This window comes from Pteropus vampyrus, unplaced genomic scaffold, assembly GCF_000151845.1.
Source record: "Pteropus vampyrus isolate Shadow unplaced genomic scaffold, Pvam_2.0 Scaffold2, whole genome shotgun sequence".
NCBI classification, from domain to species: domain Eukaryota; kingdom Metazoa; phylum Chordata; class Mammalia; order Chiroptera; family Pteropodidae; genus Pteropus; species Pteropus vampyrus.
Genome location: NW_011888783.1, coordinates 28,459,750 through 28,472,731, shown reverse-complemented (window position 1 = coordinate 28,472,731; position 12,982 = coordinate 28,459,750). Strand labels below are relative to the sequence as shown.

At 37.3% G+C, this 12,982-nt stretch overlaps 1 protein-coding gene and 1 pseudogene across 2 annotated transcripts in view; one reads left to right on the top strand and one right to left on the bottom strand.

The window, feature by feature from the left end:
• The window catches only part of CCDC148 (coiled-coil domain containing 148), a 198,471-nt gene that overhangs the window by 72,473 nt on the left and 113,016 nt on the right, over positions 1-12,982 (bottom strand). The gene's annotated exons all lie outside the window — the stretch shown is intronic.
• On the top strand, positions 2,349-3,365 carry LOC105291785 (annotated as a pseudogene).

Below are 12,982 nucleotides of genomic sequence, written 5' to 3'. Positions count from 1 at the left end.
TTTAAAATTAGACATTCAACCTCATGATTAGATAACCAATATCTGTTTCCTCTCTAAATTGCGATCTCCATGAGGACAGGGACTATATCTGATTGGCTCACCAGTGTGTCTTCAGTGCCTTACACACCACTTGACATCTAATAAATGCTCAATAAATATGTTTGAATGAATAAATAAATGAGATAAGAAAGCATAAGTGCTACACAAATCTTAACTATAGTCCTAGATTGCTACAATTGTTTTCCAGCTGACTTTCCTAACTTCATCCTGTTGAATTTGTCTATTATATTAATTTTCACATATTTTTGCTCCTGTGCTCAAGATTTCAACAGTAGTGGCTTCGTGTTGGCTACCATTTCAAGTAGCTTTTATGGCTATTTATTTATTTGGACAACACATATTCAAAAGAAGACTAAATCTTTTAAGGCATATTTGGACTTGATTCCACACATATGACCTTATTCCTTATTATTTCTCAGCGCAAACAGGTAGCCCTTCCACTACCTGCTCTGTGTTTTTCTCTCCTCTTCACTCCTATACATCCATTTTTATCTCTGTCCCAGGCCTTTGCCTAGAAAGCCTTCACTCCTGCTCATCTGTCCTTCAAGGTTATTCAGGGCCCCTTCCTAATGATTTCATCCAACGATTGTCTATCCCACCTCTGACCTGTATCCATAATAGTTTCTAAAATAGACACCAACCAGTCACTATTTAACTTATCTTGATTTATTTTCATTTCACTATATAAAATTACATTATGCTGAGTTCTTATCACAAGGCAAATTTTTTCTTTCTTTTTATTGTATCAATATGAGATGATGGATGTTAGCTAATCCTATCGTGGTAATCGTTTCACAAATTAGGGAAGTCAAACCATCATGCTATATACCTTAAACATACAGCGATATATGGAAAAAATGGTTATTAATCAATCGATTTATTTTCTTGTCTATGTTTCTCACTAGACTTTAGGCTCCATGATAGCAGGGACATGGCCTTATTCACTGTTCTAACCCCATTCTGGGGACAGTGCCTCGCCTAAAGTGTTCAGTGATATTCTTGGGTGGATGAATAAGTATCTAAAACTCAGATTAGCAATCATGTACATGTTTAGTCTCTAAACCTCAGGTGCAGATGACTACCACCTAGCATATTGCTTCTGGGATTCCATAATTTCAACAGGAACCTTTAGGCTTAACAATTTCTTGCACATACCATACTTCCTTCTATCTATCTCCTCTCCCTTCTGCCTCTCTGACATTTTATCAACATGATAGGCTAAAATTATTATGGTTCCACACTGGTGGTAGAACCTAAGCTCAGCTTTTATTTTTTAAGAAAGAAGGAGGACTTAGACTATAATAGTTCAGAGTATAAGACTCTACTTTAGGGTATATACTCTATGAGTGAAGGTCTTGAGAAAGGTTAGGCTTATATATGTGTAGAGCTACCTTCTTTCAGTGGATAGAGAGTACTGACTTATTCTCCTTTTTATCTCCCACAAAAATTATCTCAGTTCCTGGCACACAGTAAATGTTTATTAAGCGTGTATTAAAACATATTTAGCACTTCATTATCTTTATAAAAAGGTCCTATTTATAAAACCTTCCAGAAGAAAGCGTAGTGGGTAAAGTCCATGGCATCATTCTTGCTGATGACTTTTTTTTTTTGAAATTGACACAAAATCAAAGTCAATAAAAGCAAAAATAAATAAGTGGGACTATATCAAACTAAAAAGCTTCTGCACAGCAAGGGAAACTATTAATAACATGAAAAGGCAACCTAAAAAATGGGAAAAAATATTTGCAAATCTCATATCTAATAAAGGGTTAATATCCAAAATATATAAAGAACTCATACAACCAAATAGAGAAGAGCAAACAATCCAATTTAAAATGGGCCTAGAATCTGAAGACATTTTCCAAAGAAGACATATAAATGGCTAGCAGGTACGTGAAAAAGTGCTGAACGTCACTAATAATCAGGGCAATGCAAATCAATACCACAGTGAGATATCACCTCACACTTGTTAGAATGGCTATCATCAGAAAGAGGAGAGAGGTGTGTTACCTCGACTCTTAGCTTCTTGGGGACAGTAACTGGGACCCGGTGTCTTCTCCTGTCGCCTGTGCCTGCTAACCCATTTTGTCCACCCTTATTCATCTCCATCCACATTGGCCAGGCTGGTATCCAGATCCACAATGCCTGCTGGGTGCTCCACTGCCTGGAACATGGTATCCAGGCTGATGGTTAGAAACCAAATGACAAGACCATTGGGGGAAGGGCAGGGAGATGATTCCTTCAACAACTTCTTCAGTGAGACAGGCGTTGGCAACCATGGGCATTGGCAAGAAGATCACTGACCTTGTCTTGGACTGAATTTGGAAGCTGGCTGACCAGTGCACAGGTCTTCAAGGCTTCTTGGTTTTCCATAGCTTTGGTGGGGGAACTGGTTCTAGGTTCACCTCCCTGCTGATGGAATGTCTCTCTATGTTGATTACAGCAAGAAGCCCAAGCTGGAGTTCTCAATTTACTCAGCTCCCCAGGTTTCCATAGCTGTAGTTAAGCCCTACAACTCCATCCTCTCTACTCACACCACCCTGGAGAACTCTGATTGTGCCTTCATGGTTGACAATGAGGCCATCTATGATATTTGTCATAGAAACCTTGATATTGAGTGCCCAACCTAATCTAGCCTTATTAGCCAGACTGTGTCCTCCATTTCTGCTTCCCTGAGACTTCGTGGAGCCTTGAATGCTGATCTGACAGAATTCCAGACCGACCTAGTGCCCTAGCCCCACATCCACTTCCTTCAGGCCACATGTGCCCCTGTCATCTCTGCTGAGAAACCCTACCATGAACAGCTTTCTGTAGCAGAGATCACCAATACGTGCTTTGAGCCAGCCAACCAGATGGTAAAATATGATGCTTGCCATGATAAATACATGGCTTGCTGCCTGTTGTACTGTGAGGACATGGTTCTCAAAGATGTCAATGCTGTCATAGCCACCATCAAGGTGAAGCACAGCATCCACTTTGTGGACTGGTGACCCACTGGCTTCAGAGTTGGCATTAATTACCAGCCTCCCACTGTGGTGCCTGGCGGAGACCAGTCAAAGTACAATGAGCTTGTGTGCCTGCTGAGCAACACCATAGCTGTTGCTGAGACCTGAGCTCACCTGGACCACAAGTTTGACCTGATGTATGCCAAACATGCCTTTGTTCACTGGTATGTGGTTGAGAGCATGGAGGAAGTAGAGTTCTTTGAAGTCTGTGAGGACATGGCTGCCCTTGAGAAGGATTATGAGGAAGTTAGTGTGGATTCTCTTAAAGAAGAGGGTAAGGAGGAAGGAGGAGAACACTAATTACTATTCCTTTCAGCCTGAAACATGTCGTACTTAGAGCTTCAGCTTCAACAGCTGACAGGCTTTTAAGCTTTCTTTGCTTTTACCTGTGAATCATGTCTGTCTTTTTCATGTGTACCTATAAGATTTTCCCCTCATGTCTTAAAGACACTTAAATAATTAGAACATAAAGAGAAAAGAGATAACAACTGTTGGGGAAGATGTAGAGAAAAGGGAACTCCTGTGCACTGTTGGTAAGAATGTAAACTTGTGTAGCCACTATGGAAAACTGTATGGAAGTTCCTCCAAAAATTGAAATTTGAACTACCTTATGATTCAGCAATTCTACTTCTGGGTATATATCTATGGAAAACAAAATCACTATCGCAAATGCAGCATTATTTATAATAGCCCATGTTCAATGCAGCATTATTTATAATAGCCAAAATATGAAACAACCTAAGTGTCCATCAATGAATGAATGGATAAAGATGTCTCATATGTGCAGTGGAATATTACTCAGCCATAAAAAAGGAAAGAAATCCTGCCATTTCTGACAACACAGATAGACACTGAGGGCATTAGGCTAAGTAAAGTCAGACAGAGAAGGACAAATGCCAAATACTGAATGATTTCGCTTACATGTTAGCTTTTTTAAAAACAAACTCATAGATACAGAGAACAGATTAGTGCTTGCTAGAAACAGAGGAATGAGTGTGGACAAAATGGGCTAAAGAGATTAAAAGGAACGAACTTCCAGTTATAAGATAAATAAGTCCTGGGATGTAATGTAGAGCACGATGACCATGGTTAACAATACTGTATTGTATATTTAAAAGTTGCTAAGAGAATAAATCTAAAAAGTTCTCATTGTAAGAAAAAATAATAATAATTATGTGTTGTGAAGGATGTTAACTAAACTTATTGTGGTAATCATTTTGTGTAATATTTCAAACCATGCTGTACATCTAAAACTAACAATGTTATACATCAATTATACCTTATTTTTTAAAAAAGATTTTGTTTATTAACCATTTCACATGTATAGTCCACTTCTCAATTAAATTATATGTTAATTGCAATCTGAGGTCATTTTTAATTACAAAAATTGCAATTTTTTGTAATTTATAAAATCCACTGCAATGCTAAACTCATAGAAGGTACTCTATAACACTCATTAAAGATGTCTGTGATCTTACAATCATCATGTAAGAAAGTTGAGACAACTTTTTGTAAGCCCTAAATTTAATTTCAGTACCAGGGATTATCCATAAAGTCACTAATCCCAGTAATGACTCCACTTTTTATTCTGCAATTCTGAGCTTTCTTACCTTTGGCTATGGTTAAAAATAAAATACAAATATAATATCTACCGCATTTGCCTAACAAGGCCTTTGCCTAATTAATGCAAGTGAAATGGATTATGGGAAAAGAGTTATCTAGAATCGTTTCTTGTAATTAGGGTGGCATGATGTGTAGAAAGAGAAAGTGGGAAACATGTATTAAATAAGCATTAGTAAGCTATTCTTAAATTCACAAGTTTACACTAGCATAACCATACACCTCAAAGCTCTGCTACTTCCCTTAGAGTTATTATTTTAATGAACAGAACCTCAAGAGAAAGGCTCATAGATCAGTAACCACTGGAACAGTTTTTTGGTTTTTGTTTTTTGGGTTTTTTTTTTTAATGAGAATAAAACACTTTTGGAACTATGAAATGGAGACCGCTGCTGAGAACAAAAAATAAGAAAAGTGATTATAGTGTGTGATAAAGGTGATTACAGTTTATGGATTTCCTAACTCATAGGACCCAAACAGGAAACCTTCAACGAGATACTTATTTTCCCCCCATCATTTCAGTTCTTTCTAGTATAGCACAGACTCAACATCAGATAATTTAAAGAACTTGGCAGTATATTTAATCTCTTCACATAAACCCATTACATCTCACCTACGTGGGGGGCCAAGAAGAAGAGCCAAGCAGAGATGATGACAAGAAGATTAACTGGGAAAAACCATAAAAGAAAGTGACTTTCATTAGCATCAGCAGAACTCCTTCACTTGGGATGTTTTTGAGCAATAAATATTTCAAACTAGATATAGTGCCTGTTGATATGTGCATATTGCCTGAATGCTTTTCTGCAAAAAAGAATAATTAGAACATAAACGAGAAAAAACCAATATCTTCTTAGAAAAAAAAAAGGTAATAGAAAAAAAAGGGAAAAGGGGAAGACAAAAGGTAAAATGCAAAATTAAGGGGCCATTATATCCATGTATAGGGGCCTCACCCCGATTAGTCTCAAAAACACTACTAGAAGTTATACCCATCAATTCTCTAAACATTCACAAAATGATAAATCCTATCATCTTAAACTTTTTCTAAATAGACACTAAGAAGGAAGCAGGATGCTCTACTGATATTACAATATGTTCATGGAAATGAGAAATCTTATTCTTTTCCATAAAGTCTTAGTAAACCTCTGAAATGAATGTTCTGAGCAGATAAACACTAGAACAATGTACATTATTTTGAATTTGTTTTTCCTTTGTTCAAGATTTGACCAGTTTTACTTCAAAATGACAACTCTGCTGAAGCTCATTTATATATCCTTCTTACCTGCCCTGTCTTCTAATTACTTATTCTGCATATGTTTCTCGAAGGAATAACTATGATCCCTTATATAAAATTCTATACTATTCAGCCAAGGAGACAACTCTGTATTAATCTATAAAGATATATTAAACAGAACATATAAAGCATGATGGTGTGAATCTAACTGTCACTTATGCTAGGAGATTTAGAAATCTGAATTAGGTCTTTCAAGTCTGTGGCCTACTGCAAGGTTGCTGCTTATAGATAATTACTCCCGGCTAGGAAAACAGAAGATGCTATCTGTTGTAACAGAGATAATGTAACTGACCAATAATTCTATACATTATTATGTGCCAATGTCTTGGGGATTTTTTACATTTAAAACTACTTTGTCTTTTCCTAGGAGTCAGATGAGCTCTGGCATTGCACCTTTCCCCATGTGTGATTCCTCTATGTCATGTACATCCCATGGATCACATAGGGAGAGGGTCTAATCCTTGAAAAATATTGTTCTTAGCATTTAAATTAAGACATATTATGTGAAATTAATAAGAAAATGGTTCTAAATTTTAATTGAATAAAAGCACGTTTTTAAAAGTCCATAACATGTCTGAATTAATAAGACCAATTGTATATCTTCATTAGCTAGCTGGATCCGCCTTCTATATATACCTTCTGGTGTTCCCAGGGTTTCCTTTCTGGTTCTTTCCTTTTCATTCAACCCATTGGGCTTCCAGTACCATGAGTGTACTCAAGCCACCACACCACTCCAGAGCCACATACCCAACCTACAGACCTCTAAAAGCAATGCATTCAAAAACAGAATCACTATCCTTCCCTCAAAACCTGTATTCCTTATCCAGTTGACGGCATCATAGATCACCCAGTTATGGAAGCCAAGAGCCACTCTAGACTCCTTTCTCTCCATTTGGCTTTACAGCCTATCACCAAGTCCTCCTTATGTCTCAACTCCTTTATCTCATCTCCAACCCCAAAGCTGCTAAGTTCAGTTAAACTTTCATCATCTCTTTCCAATAGACTGTAAGAATTAACTGGGCTCCCAGCTTTCAAATTTATCTCACGTCAGTCCATCTCCTACATCATGTCTGATTAATCTTCTTATGATGAAAAATCTGATAATATTACTCCTCTACCTCAAGGCTATCAATGGCTCCCTGCTATCTCCAGCAGAAGCACAAATTCAAATATCTGTTGGGGTCAGGCGCATGCTCCATCTAAAGGCACCTAAGGGAGGCAGTTGCTTTTGACTCCAGCCAGTTGTTGACATATAGAAATGTAGGCCCCAGGCCACCAGATATCCCAATTTTTCAAGAGAAGCAGGAAATCTGGATTTGTATGCACATTTCCTAAAATTTTATTGTTGAAAATACACCTATATTCTTAAAAACAAACATATAAAGCCTTAATTTAATATCTAGTCTATTAGTTTTCAACCTCTCATCTACTAGATAAAATTCCAACTCTTAGCATCACATACTAGATCCCCCATTATCTGTCAAAGAATATTCCCTTCTTCAACCTCCCTGCACCCAAATGGTGTTCCACCCATCACAAATTACATGCAATTCTTCAAAAGTGCCATGCTGTTTTGACTCCCCCATGGCTTTGAATAGTTTTTCCTACTTCTGGAATACATTACCCACCTCATATTTTTAATGACGAATTCTTACTTACTTTCTCAGACTGACTCAGCTCAAGCATCTCTTCCTCTGTAAAGCCTTCCTGGACCCAGCCACAAGACAATTATTTTGTCCTTGGTGTCATCACTGTTACTAGGTCATACACTTATTATAGAATTAATTGGAGTAAATTGAAACTACTTATTTTAAAGTTGCCTCCCCTGTCAGACAATGGAGCTCTTTAAGGGAAAAAACTTAATTTTTTATATCTATTCTCAGCCCATAGCCTATTGGTGGACACAATTATATTAGAACTAACCAGGAGGAGATAAGAGACTGTACCATTTTCCCTAGTTTATAACAAAATATTAACAATAGGAAAACAGATTAGAGATCTTCATTGATGTCTGAATTTAACTTTTCTTTCATAGAAATACAACTATAGCTGAAAAGTGCTCATAATCTTCTAGGTTGGTCAGTCTTTCACTCATTACGCGGTGACTTTGTCCCTGTTTTCTGACCATATAGTTTTCCAGAATTTTCTATAAAAGGAATTATACAGCATGTAGTCTTTTGAGTTTGGTGTTTTTCACTTCATCACACACTTGAGGCTCATCCATGTTGTTGCACGCATCAGAAATTGATGAAGTGTTCTATCGTGTGGATGCACCACATTTTGTTTACTCACTGGCTAGTTGCAAGACATTTGGGTTGTTTCCAGTTTTGGGTGATTATAATTAAGTTGCTATAAACATTTGTGGCAGTTTTTGTGTGTAAACTTTAAGTTTTCATTTCATTTGGATAAATACCCAGTAGGATTGGTGAGTCATATGGTAAGTGTATATTTAACTTTTAATTGTAAGGGTATATGTGAAGACAGTATTGTAGATTTATTGAAAACAAAATATTGTCAACTTGCTAAACATTAATATTTAACTTTTATTCTTCACTAATTTGTAAACTTGCATCGTTTTAGTTTACTTGCACATTTGTGACAGAGCTTCATGGGAGTAATATGAAAAACAATTAAGGTGGCTTGCCTAGGTGTGGTCTCTTATGGAAGGGGGTGTTTCTCTGTACAACGGTTCATACCAGGTCTGGAAAAAAGATATGAGTGACAGTGACCCTTGTGTCATTTAGGACAGAAGCAAATAGCAAAGAACGGGTTTACTTTATTTTATATGAGGAACGAAGTCCTTGATCCTGATAACTCTGGCTGTTAAAGCTACACTCAAATGGCTCCAATAAAGTTTACCCCTTATATTGAACAATTCATAGGTAAACTTGGAATCTTGTAACGGTTTTTATCATTATTATTACTTTCGACAATAGATACTACTTTTCTGGTTGTCCATACAAAAGTAGCTTCTGTTAATAAGCAAGAGAAAGCTAGTCTATTCAGAAGAATAGATTTCTCAATTTTCTTGATGACAGTGCAAGTATAACTCGACTCTTCTTGGCACAGATCGTTCTGACACATATATATTACATATATGTGCCGATTATATCTACAGGCATATTTTGCGTGGGGGCTATTTTCCTATTGTAGAAAGCATTCTTAGAAAATTCTTAGAATTTTCGTGAAAAGTAAAAGCTCACATATTTGATAGACAGAAGTCACAAATGTGTACTCTATTAGAGGAAAACTCCTGAATTTCATTCACAGTTTATAGGCTTCATAGATGAATGCTGCAGAAAGAGCTCCTGGAAACATCCAGGAGCATCCAGAAATTGCTCCTTAAATGAGCAATTTAAGCTGGATGTGATTCCAGATAAAAACATGTAAAAGAAAAATATACAAATAATTTCTTAGTACTTACAATAATCAAGCACTATAAACACTATAAACATTTACAACATTTTACAATATACTGCATTCATTTATTCTCTGTTTCAGCGTAATCACCATCACCTTCACTTTCACCATCTAATGGAATTAATGATGCAGATTTTTAAAGTTAATAAACTATTTTGAAGATTTTATGTGAGGATTTTATGCACATATTGCATTTTATATGCAATCTGTCTATTTTATTATACTGAAATCAGGTAAAATGTTGACTGCTGACTACTTTTATTTAGAAATGTAACTATCATTTAAACAATATGCCTTAAAACCAAACAGTGATTTTGTCACAAAAGTAAACTGCTCTTCTCTTTTCTCTATTCCCCTATACACTTCAGGCTGGAAATTTTAGGCATCTTACATCCTCTTTGCCTCCCTATCGTAAATCGAGTTATATTAATTCACCCTTTGTTTAATCTGATTCTTCTTTTCCATTCCCTCTCCTCCTAAGTCCAAAAGGCTAGGCTGATGCCCAGCTGGTTGATATCAGAACCAAGTACAAATAAGCTCTGAGAAGACATGAGTATTATCTAACAAGCTTGAATATAGCATTCTAAGAGATTTTCATAAGATTCATAGTGGAAATTTCTAGGGAAAACACAAAGACACAAAGAGTGGTAGCTCGACTTTAGACTTATGAATGACCTTGGAATAATCTCCGGGACAAGCAGAGTACGTGCTAGAGGTAGAGACAAATATATGGGTACTAAATGCAAGTTGGTCTGCTTGCTAGTGGAGAAGGATTAGGTACTTCCTTTCTATACCTCTCATTTATGGAAGGTGAAGTATAGTTCATAGATGAATGGAATAAACTATTCTTGAACTAAAATCAAAAAGAAAAAACACAGCTACTGCCAATTCTTTAGCAATTCTTATCTTTGACATAGATAAGGAAAAGAGGAAACTCCATAATGCCTTAACCATCCATCAGGTATGAAACTCTTCCCAGTCAGGATGGGAAGATGAAGCTGCAGAAGGCCAGCCCAAGAGAGTAGGACTGTTGTGCTGTGCTGGAATGGATGTGTGGTGCTTACTGCAGAGCATGGGGCAGTTGAATGTAAATCTGCTGTGGGGAATCAATCTTCCTGGAGTATCTGGTCAAAGTTCAAGGAGAGCTTGCCTAGAATCAATCACACGAACCCCCACATTTCTACTCGTTTATTGTGAAAGAACGAAACAATAAAATCCAGAATGTATCTCTTAAACCTTAAAAACTTGTCTCAGAAATTGAAGCCTTGGAGACACAAGAGACAGACTACTTTTTTCTTCTAAAAGGACATCATGACTTTGGAAGAGGCTGGAGAATATGAGAAGTAAATAGCTGGCTCTGAAGAAAATAGTCGAGAAAAGATTTGCTTTCTGCACTACAAATTATGATTCTGAATTGGCAAACTCCTGAGCATCCTGTAAAGGTTGGGAAGAATATTTTTGTAGGGAATCATACAGACTTGATGTAGAAGATGTCAAACCAGAAGGAGATAAAGTTTAGTCAAAAGTGTATATTATGGGGATAACAGGCATGATATATAGAGAACACCAGTGAAGGAGATATGTGATAATTATTGATATTAAATAACATAAATGTTTATCATAATGTCCCCAGACTACAAGTAAAGTCATGTTAGCATTTGACAAATTTTATTGCTTCCTTATGCTCACTTCCTCTCTGGGAAATTCAGACCACTGGAAAGTGTCCCCTAACTGTTTCTAGAGTTTGACAGAGGGTATACTAACAAGTCGTGTCTGGTGGGCATTTGACTTTTTCCTCAGACCTCAGGGGGTGGATCTGCCATCTCCACTTTGCATCCACTAAGTCTGCAGCTCTGAGAGAGGTTCTTCTTGAAAGGCATCACCTGGTACTTGCAAAGCCTCCAAATCCTAGAGGTGCTAACCAGCCCTGCAATCCCTCCACCCTTCCTGTGCTACAGTGATTCTGGGTTCCGTACAGAAATGAGTCACACTCACTACTCTCTTTTAAAGGATTGAGATGCCATGCCTTCTGTCTATCATAATCTCTCATGCCTTTGCACCTGAATAGCTGAATAGATACGTGTCATGAGACTGGAGAATCAATTTAGGCTTGGCAGAGTCCATCTTGCTCCAGTGTATGACCTGTTAAGTATTGCAAGTCCTTTAGAGACAATTTCCACCTCAGCCACTGACTTTTTCTCAGAGAAGGGGAGAGTGTTTTCTCTACACTCCCTGGCCCTTGCTCTGGGCTCACAGCCTAAGGTTGCTAGCCTTCAATGCTATGTTCCAGCACAGCAAGATATTAAATAGAGATAGTATCTGTATATTACTGCAATATATAGATGACCCCATGCCAGAATTCACAAAGTCTCTCATGAGACTTCACAATTTTACTGAATTACCCATAGTTGTAATTTGCCCATGGTTATAAATGTAGCCGCCCTAGTCTAGGCTCTGGCTACTCAACACGTGGTCCATGGACCAGCAGCATAGGCATCACATGGGAGCTCGTAAGAAAAGCATAATCTCAAACTCTACCCCAGAATGCACAGTTTAAGATGATCTCCAGGTGATTCATGTTTGTATTAAAGTATGAGAAGATAATGTTATAAACTATTTCTCTAAATTTTACCATTTCAGAAAATTATGGCACTGCTTATAGATTTGAGATGTGAATACACACATCTGTATTCATCTGCATCTGCAGCCATCACAGTCACTGTGATTCTATATGTGAAAGCATCTGGCCATTGGATCTTCTGGGGGTGTCACACCCAAACATTTACCCATTAAAATACATATCATTTTATACAAAATTATTATATTTTATTTCCCTTTTATATTATTGTTAGGGTATGATATTGATTTTATTTTCAAGTTATGTGTGTAGGTGGATTGTATTTTCTATGGATTTCATTTGGGGAGAGTAAATGAGACGTTTTAGACTATTCATTGCAAATAGGGGGACACTGGGTCTAAGGGTACTGACAACCACAGCCAATGCCCATGGGAAGCCATTCACAAGTTTTAAGCAGCAAGGTAACATAGCAGGATGTTTCATTTCAGGTAGGTTTTTCTGGGGGCTGTCTGGAAGATGGATTTGGGGTTATAAGACTAGTGTTGGAGGAATCAATGCAGAGATGATTACAGCAATCCAAGAGTGTCTGAGGAAGGGTCATAGACTAGAAGAAAAACTGGACAGAGAGAAATCTCAGAAGCAAGAATGAAAGGATTTCAGGAAGAAAGGGGCAAGTCAACAAAGTCAATTTTGAATTTATATGAATTACAAAATTAGCAGCAAGATAGCCACAAAATACTTGTGTCGCTGGGAACAACAAGGCCAGTTCACTTTGCCTTGGCATAAGTATTGCGGGAAAGGAACATGAAAAAAGGAGATGAAGAAGAAAGGCTTCTTTGCTTTTCTCTGAGCAGCATTTTCCCTTTTATTCCTAAGTCCCTGTAAGTGATCCTGTCGTCTTTAGAAAATGGCATTGCTAGGAATCTGCAGAATGATTTCTAGTCCCAAATCAAATACCATATACATCATTTCTGGCAGACCAATTTTCTGTGACTCAATGTCCTTATCTGT